A 9609-nucleotide genomic window follows, 5' to 3' on the forward strand; every position below is an offset into this window, starting at 1 on the left:
TGTTTGGAGTCGATTAAATGAGCATGTTCTACGTAAACTGTAACAAAACTCCTCTTATATATTTATCTTATAGTTGATAAATTATGATAGAAAACCTACTTTTGTCGCATTTTGTTTCTAACATTTCGTTGCTTCACGTGGCTAGAAATTGTTTAGAGTTTTCGTCCAATGATTAAGACTCTGACACGGATTCAGCAAAAACTTTTATCCCAAAACTAAAGGTTGACCAACTATATATTATTAATATATATAAAAATACTACTTCTGGTCTTAGTTATAAGACCTTATTTATAATCTATAAGTGAAATCTTATAATTAGGACCAAAGACAGTATAAAAGAAAGGGCTTGTTTAATTCTGTTATCTTTTTTTATGTTTTTAAAACAATTCAATAGAGTAATTTTTCAGAACAAGTTTTAAAATTAAAAAATTATGTTCGGCTCATTATTTTTAAAAAAATACTTATAAAATGGTGAAGTGAAGGATGAAAAATAGTTTGATTTATTAGTATGACTGCCATTAATGAAAAACCAATATTCTTTTCACTTTAATTTTGTAGAACAAACATTAATAAAATATTAAAATGATGTTCTGATTTTTTTCCAAACCAAATTTTAATTTTTAATTTTTAAAATATATGATAGAAAGCATATTCTCAACCTTGTTTTAATTAAAATGCCTCTCATTAAGATAAGAATTATTTAAAAATTTCTAAAAATATTTTTTATGCAACAAACTAACTCTAATACATATATTTCAAAATTTCTAATATATTATAGAATTTATTAATTTTTAGTGCATTATATAACTTATTTCTGTAGGTTTCTTTTAAAATAGCTAAAAATATATTTCTTTTTTTTTTTAATAGCAACCTAAAAACATATTTTAAACATGTATTTTTTATCATATAGTGCAGTATATGTGATATGAGTTTCAGAGATTATACAAGTAAATTTAATTCATAATTTAAAACTTCTAAACATATTTTTGTCCCAAATGTTTATAAACACATTTAGTAAAATATATATTATAAACAAAATTAGTCAATTTTCAATTCATTTTTTTATATCTACCTTAACTAATTACTTAAATTTTTGTCCCAATATAATAAAAAGACAAAAAATTATTTGCAAAAAAATTAAAGAAAAAACTCATTTAAATTTTTTTAAAATATTCGTAATAGATGTTATAAAAAAAATATTCTTAATAGAATTAACAGTTTAGAATTAAGTGTACATTTTCAAAATAGAGGGATAGTTCATGCAATTAAGGCAAATTGCAATGGACATTGGAGGACATATTTTCATCGATGAAATCAATGAAACAGGCATGGGACTATACCGGACCAAAAGTTGCGTCCAGACTCTAGAAGGCCACATGCACAGTGTATCTGCTTTATGCTTTCATCCTGATCTTCCCATAATTATTACTGGTTCAGAGGATGGTACAGTGCGCATATGGCATTCAGCAACTTATAGGTAATATTCGTTATGCACATTCATCTCTTATTTTTGCTCCCATGTGATCACTCTCTTCTCAGGGCATTTTAAAAAAAGAAGCAAAGAAAACAAAGAACGCATTAGTTTTTCTACTTTCATTATTTTGATTCAGTTTTGAAAGTGTTCATTTCTTCATTGGTAAATATAAATGTCTATACTTGAGACTCCTTTGAATTTGAGACTTCCAAATTGGACAGTGTCATCCGTTCTTCTGTTTTCTATCTTTCTAAATTTTATTGCTTGCCTTGGTGCACTTTATAAGATGTTAGACTCATTTAAAATTGTAATTGAGATTATTAATAATATATTGACCATTGATTTTAATATTTTATGTTGATTTGATCCACTTACAGACTCGAGAGCACATTAAATTATGGTCTTAAAAGAGTTTGGGCTATTGGACACAACGAAGGTTTACGTTGATGAGTCTCGTTGCCAGTAGTTTCTTAAGTAATTCTTTTTCTTGGCTGTGAAATTATGTAGAGTTGGGATGATAGCGTCAAGTCTTCTTATGAAGTCTGCATGTTTGATAACTGATTTGAGAAACTGTGCATCACAAAACTTGTTTGCTTCAATCTTTCCATCAACTGATATTCTCCTCTACTTCTTCTAATCTTAAACCTCCAAAGGGTCTCTTTTAATCTTATCCTCATGACATTGAATTTCAAAACTTCTTCATCTACAGGGTTGTGCTTGGCTGTGATGAGGGAACTATCATGGTCAAACTGGGCCGAGAAGAGCCTGTGGCCAGCATGGACACTAGTGGGAATCATTATTTTACATTAGACTGCATTCTTTCGAGATGCTTCTCAGCCCTTTTTTTTTTAATAATTTTAAAATTATCATTCTGTTATAAAATGACTTCAACGAATAATCAAGGAGTGATCAGGGGAGAATACAGAACTGTATTCTCTTAATTTGATACTAATACAAGGGTGACGGCCTCTATGTATAATTATTTCCTTGGACACTTTTGTCTAGACCTATGGTATGAATGCCATCTGGGATTCTCGGTACAAATAAGAATTGGTGCAACCATATAGAGGCTATATTATATGATGTTAGACATTGTACTTCAAGGGCGATGAAAGTGGTCTTGTGTTGACAGAAATGAGCTTTAGGTTGAATGCTTTTCATGTGCAGTTTCTCTGTGTATGTTGTGATTAACTTGTGATCCACTGATATCATTTCAGAGTTTAAGGTACAATCCAAATGGGAGGTTTGTTGTTGTATGTGGAGATGATGAGTATATTATATGCATTTCAGTGGCATGGAGAAATAGGTCAGTTGGTTCTGCACTGGAAATTGTTTGGTCTTCAGACAAAGAATATGCTGTCAGAGAAAGTACATCAAAGATAAAAATTTTCACAAAAAATTTCCAGGTTTGTAATTCCTTAAGTAAGATGGTAGGAACAAATAATTTGTTGCTACCTTCTAAAATGAGGAAAGGAAACTAGATTCTTCCATTCCTGTGCTTTTTCCAATGAGTAAGTCTTGATAAAATTAAGCCGGCTATTTTTTATTTCAAGTGAACCATTATCGCTGAACAATATGACTAGCATGTCTGCTTCTGTTGCCAATGATACCAGTACATTTCCTGTGGTGGTTTTAGCTCTTCGTTTTATTTGAAAATTTAGACAGTAATCATGTCAGATATTTGCTAAATGAAACCTTTTTTTTTTTGCAATGAATTCCAGGAAAAGAAAAGTATTCGACCAACTTTTTCTGCTGAACGAATATTTGGAGGGACCTTATCGGCAGTGTGATCAAATGATTTCATTTGCTTTTATGATTGGAGTGAATACAGGTTAATCCGTCGCATCGATGTCAATGTGAAAATAGGTGCTTCCATTATATGATGAACAATTTCTGTTTTTTCCTTCCTTCTTCTATTTATAGTTTTATTTTGTTTGTTTATTTTCTGTTGACAGAACCTCTACTGGGCTGATAGTGGTGATCTAATGACAATTGCTAGTGATACATCATTCCACATTCTGAAGTACAATAAGAGGATTCTGATAATCTGATGACTTACTTATTTTATTATGAACTAACAAAGTTAGTTCACCCTTTTTCTTTTTTCTGTTTTGTTATTTAAAAGCACAGCTAGCAGTGATATTGACTATTTCTGCTTATTTTTTATTTTCTTTAGCGTCATGGCACGCACATTGCTTTCGGGCTTGATTGAGTACAAGAGTAATGCGTGGAGATTTGGGTAGGGCCAATGAAGTCCTACCATCAATTCCGAAAGAGCACCGTAATAGGCATGAGGCCAACAGTGATCCTTCTATACTCCTCTTTTTTTTTTTTTTTTGGGGGTGCTGCAGGGGGTAAACAGTTTCCCTTTTTTGTGTGAGAAATTACATTGGTTTGGTAAAAGCAGATAATTACAAAACAATGCTTTACACTTCACTTTCTGCAATTCAGTGCAAATATTCTCAATTTCCCCCCCTTAAAAGTCTTTTCAGCAAAATGGATGTACATACTAATCCCCTGAGTACGTTTGCCAAATTGCTAGAAACTGGAAGTGCATGTTCTGTGTGATTGCAAAATTTTTTGACCCAAGTAAAACTGTTTTCTTATTAATAGATATGTGTCTTATGTCCTTTGAGAGTAATTCTGGGCTGTATCCTGTTCTTAGTACAGAGCTATGTGAATATATAATATTAGCCATGCAGCTCGGGAGACTGGAGGTGGCAAAGGTCATGTAATATGCATACAATCATATTATCTATAGACGTACAAAATTGTTAAGTTGGGTACTAAATTTGCTTGTTTTTATGGAAGAAATTTAATTTGTCAGTTTATATTTTGATTACTATAACTTTCATATTCTTTTTGTAGAGCATTGCAGGAGAAGTTCCAAGTGAGTCTAAATGGAAGCAGTTGGGAGAGTTGGCTATGTCTACTAGAAAGGCATTTTTTTAGTGAAATGATTTGGTACTGTTTTATCTCCAATGGTTGGGTAAACTGCATTTTTAAGGCCCTGTTTGTTTAATGCGGCATTGTGAGAAGTGATCTATTGCCTAGGGATTTTATAAAAAGCAAACTATGTTGGATTTGGTTTTAATCATTAAAAAATTATTTATGATTTTGTAACTTTCAGATTTTATGATATCTCTGTCTATTTTTGTTTATGGAAATGATTTAGTATTTAGTGATTTTCAAGTTTTATTATATCTTTGTATATCCTGTATTTTTACGAACAACATTCCCTCTCATTTACTATATCTGATTATTTTCGAAACCTACTCAAAGTAGCTGCGCAAAATAACCAAAAAATGCTTTTTGTCTCCAGAGATTCTGGTTACTACTAAAAGCTTAGGGGGTGTTTGGATGAGGCAAAACCATGGTTTGGAGAATAGCTTCTGGAGAATAGATTTTGGGGAGAATAGATTTTGAGAGAATAACTTTTCTGAAGAAGTGCTTTTTGATATGTAGAAATTACTAAAAAGGACATAAGTTTAAATGATAATTACATGTAAGATATATTTCATGATATATGCTTATTTGAAGTAATAAATTTGTTAATAATATATATTTTGGCAACATAATAAATAAGACATAAATAATATAAATAGTAAAAAATTAATGTGTATATATATTAATAATATAATTAAAATGTTTTGAGGAAAATGATTTATTTTGCCAAAAAAAATATTATTATTTCTTAAGATGAAATCCCATAATTTTTTTTTCACAAAATTAAATAAGCACAAAAAAAAATTCATATCAATTGTCTTCATAATAGAGGTTGCAACGAAATATATTTGTCCAAGTAGTTTTTTTTTAACAACACATTACATTATCTGAAAAGAAAAAGGAAATAAGAAAGACATGGCTATTCTTGTATATAGTGAACAATTTGATCTCTTATGGAGTCACGAATCGAGCCATGTGAGATGAAGATTCTATTGATGAAGGTATATGTGAAGACCCAACTCCATCATCATCATTATTTTCTTCTGCATAAGACCTTCTGGTTCAAACTGAATGAAACCAGGATCAGAAATGGATTTGATCTAATGAAGTTATGTATGGCCATCGTTGCACAAACAATTTGAACCTGTGTTGGAAAGTCATAGCTCGGCATGTTTCCTAAAATTGCAAACTTACTCTCCCTTGCAGCTGGCTTGTCCATGAGGAGTGTTGTGCACCGGGAAAACAGATCAGGATCATCAGTAACTTCATCAACTTCATTAAGGTGCTCCATGACTCCGGCAATTGACGTCTCATAAGCACGTGCTTCTTCTTCTGCCTTCCTAGCACGTGCTTCTGAAATCTCTTCATGTTCACGCTGAGAGTCATTTTCATTTGCTTGAGCTATCCTGCTTAGTGCATCTGCTATTTTCATAGTGGTAGTGGGTTTCTTCTTCATGGATTCACCTTTTCTTCTAACCCCTAATGAGCTACTAGGTCGACTGCCCCCTGTGCTTCTACCCCCACGAATGGTTTCCTGTCTCATCCCAGTGTTGCCCACTTCCCTCCTCCACTATTGTCATTGAATGTGACTGAATTAAACTCCCCGCTTATGCCAGTTGGTGCCCCCAAAATTTCATCACTATCTCCATCTCCAGATCCTTCTTCCATATCATCTTCAGGAACTCCTTCATTTGGAAGTGTCATGGAAGAAGGTGTCCATGAATGTGGTCCAGTCGCAGCTACAGATCCAAAGAGTTGAGTCAATTCAGCCCGAAATTGAAGCCCTCTTTCTCTAAATTTCTCATAGCCTGGAACTTCCTGCGCATTCAACACCAAAAATATTATACATTATACAAAAAACGTTAACATGGGAGAAAATACAAGTTCAAATAAAGTTAAATGATTACCACAATTTTCTTCTCCCACCAATCATCAGGGGCACTAACAGTATTCCTTTCAGCATCCCACCCTAAACCTGTCTCACGGAGCAGCCTATCCCATAACTGCCACTTCTTCGCAAAGTATCAAATTTGTTCTTTAATTGGATTTTCGTATAAACCCTCCCAGTCTTTGCAGTAAAGCTCCCCTCAATACTTGTCCAAGCAGGCTTTGTCATGCTAGTTCCTCTTCTTCCCCCTCTTTCAACTTCTTCAATACACAGGTCAATAAAGATCTTGTGGCTCTTATATCCCACGAAGCCTTGCTATTTTTTTTATTCATTATGCTATAAACCAATTACAACAGTGGGGTCATGACAAGTTCAACCCAAAAAGCATACCATTCATTCCGTCCAGGAGATATGATATAACAGGTATAGTATTTAACAAGTATAGCCACATGTTCTTTTTTCTAGCAAAAGAGGCCTCATTAATAATTGATATTGCAAAATTAATGATGACTTTTTTTCTCATCATTTCAGGGAGTTCTTTTCGGTTAACTGACCAAAATTGAAGTTCAACCACTAATTATACTATTGGTTAAGTGATCAAAATTTGAAACATAGAAATTGGTTAACTCATTCATAGGATTTTCATTACAGAAATAAAAATAATTTCATCAGCACAAACACCCATAATCCAACCGAATACACACAGCATCATCGACTGATCTGTCTCCAAAACACAACATACGAATGTTCAATAAAGACACACACACACCTATTTAAAATTTCCAGCTACCAAAAATTGCACAACAAACAGCCACACAACAACAGAATGAAACCAGCATCCAAACCAAACGGTCAGCCCGAAATTAACGAAATTAACAGCTGTGTGGGGGAAACAAAATGAAGCCACCATGATCCAAAGTTATCGGTGAAACCACCGCTGTGTGGGGGGGAAAAAATCGACCGGAGGTAATATTACAGACCGAAATGATTCAAAGCATAATAATTACGGTGAGCACATATATATTACAGATCGAAATGGGGGGGAATATCGACCGGGAATATCGACCGGGGGGGGGAATATCGACCGGGGGGATATCGACGGGGGGGAATATCGACCGGGGGGGAATATCGACCGGGGGGGAATATCGGACCGTGGGGGGGATATCGACCGGGGGGGATATCGACCGGGGGGGAATGGACCGGACGTCATTTCAAATCGACCGGAAGTCTACAGCATGCCAGAGAATCCTAACCGGAGTTCGCGGAGGCAGCTTACCGGAGTTCTGGATATGAGAGCTGGAAACGAGCAAGGTGACCTGAGACGGACTGAAAGCGAAGAGATCAGAACCGGATGGCTCCGATCGGCCGAACCCAATTCGCGGTGATGTCTTGGCAAGCCCAGAAGCACGTCGCCGGCGCTGATATTCCTGAGGGATGGGAAGATCTCACTGACGACACAGGACCGGATGGCTGGCTTTTTCCTTCGATTCTTCTCCAGTGAGAATTGCCCGAGTCGAGATCTTCAGGTGAGCTGAAGGGAGAGGCCGACGGCGATGAATGGGAGAGAAGAGGCGGAAGACATCTTGACCGTGAGCTGAAGAGTATCCGCGTGCTTGTTCCCGTGAGCTGACCGTTGAAGCAAGTCCTTCGCAAGCTGAAGGTTTTGTTGGGAGAGCCAATAATTGAAGTGCATAATCGATCAGCCGGCTGCTTATCTGGAACCGAGGTTTTGTTGGGCAAAACCTTGGTTTTGCCCAAAACCTTGTTTGGCAAAAACTGGGGGTGTTTGGCAAATTTTTTGCCAAACCATGGTTTGGCAACCAAACCAAGGTTTTGCCCAAAAGCCAAACACCCCTTAAACATGAATTATTAGATTTTAGAAAAGTGATCTTCTCTTAAAAAGGTTCCAACAAACGGGCTGTGAATGTCCCTACCTGTGTACAATTGTGAGGTCTTCAGTTTTGATAATGTGCTTCTGAACATTATGATGGCTATGTATGCCTTTTAGCTTTCTTGGGTGTAAGAAGTTACAGAGCATATAGTTAGGACCGAATGAAGGCAGTTTGGGTGAAATTTCTACTGACAGGTAGTGTTCAGATGCTTTAGTTTTGGATGCTCATTCTAATGTGTAATTAAGATGCTTGTTGGGAATTTCAGTTTACTGCAACTCACCGTATTTATGGTCTTGCAGTTAGAAATGGCCGAAGAATGTTTAAGGAATGCAATGGACATGAGTGGATTGTTACTGCTCCATTCTTCTTTAGGAGATGCCGAGAGAATATCAAATTTTGCTTTTATCACAGGTTAGCCCTAAAGCTGCCGAGTCATTGGCTGATCCTGAGGACTATCCTAATTTGTCTGAACACTAGCAAGTTGCAGTTGCTGTTGAATCTAAAGCTGCAGAGACAAGGTTAGGGTGTTAGAGTGCTCAATTTCCATATGTTTTGTTTGTGTTTGTTCTCATTCAAAGCATTTCAGAATAATAAGCAATATATTCAATCTTTCTTTGCTTTCTTTTTTTTTGCCCTCGGTATATAAGGGGCGTTTGCCCTCTTGCAGGGGATTATGTCAAACATGCTGGAAAGTTATGCGTTACCCTTGTCGATTCTTTCAGAAACATGCAGACTGAAGAAGGGGAGGAGCTTCTTGAGAATGGAGATTCTAATCATGAGGTATACTACTCGAAGATATAACCTCACATGAATCAGTTCACAAAAATAGAATAAAGTTCATGAACTAGATAAGAACTATTGTTTTTCTGTTTTTTGTTTTTGGTTGTGCAAAACTTTAGATTTCCACAAATGTTAGAGTTGGTCTTAGAGTGTTGTTTTGTGCAATTTGTTGTCATTTTGTTACATTTGATTGAAGAGAATGAAGAAGAGCTCAATGCAGAGGAAAAGCAAGAGGAACAGAATGGAGAAGAGGCAGTTGTAGTGGATGCTGATTCTACAGATGGTGCAGTACTTGTTAATGGCAACAAGGCTAATGAAGAGTGGGGTACGAATAATGAAAGAGCCCTGTCAACCTAAAAGCAATTTGTTGGGCAGTGTGAAAAATCCAAATTTTGTCTCTGGTGATTAATTGTTTCTGAAGTGCCGTCTCTAACTCCTATTGACACTTAGCTTTTTACTATGACTGCCTTTGCCGCCTAAGCCCCCCCCGATTCTAGTTGCCTTGTCATATACTTTACCACTATTAGTTTTATGTTTGGGAATTAGGTATCTATAGAATAGTGTCCATTGTAAAGTAGGGAACCACTACTCAACTATAAATAACTCCGATTTGATTTTTCATAAATTTT

The 9609-nt window shown here is 35.5% G+C and overlaps 1 pseudogene; it reads left to right on the forward strand.

The window, feature by feature from the left end:
- Positions 1 to 1280: 1280 nt before the first annotated feature.
- On the forward strand, positions 1281 to 9337 carry LOC114745139 (coatomer subunit beta'-1-like; annotated as a pseudogene).
- Positions 9338 to 9609: the final 272 nt, after the last annotated feature.

Source organism: Neltuma alba, unplaced genomic scaffold, assembly GCF_004799145.2.
Source record: "Neltuma alba isolate B1F8T4 unplaced genomic scaffold, ASM479914v2 tig00004539_pilon, whole genome shotgun sequence".
Taxonomy (NCBI): domain Eukaryota; kingdom Viridiplantae; phylum Streptophyta; class Magnoliopsida; order Fabales; family Fabaceae; genus Neltuma; species Neltuma alba.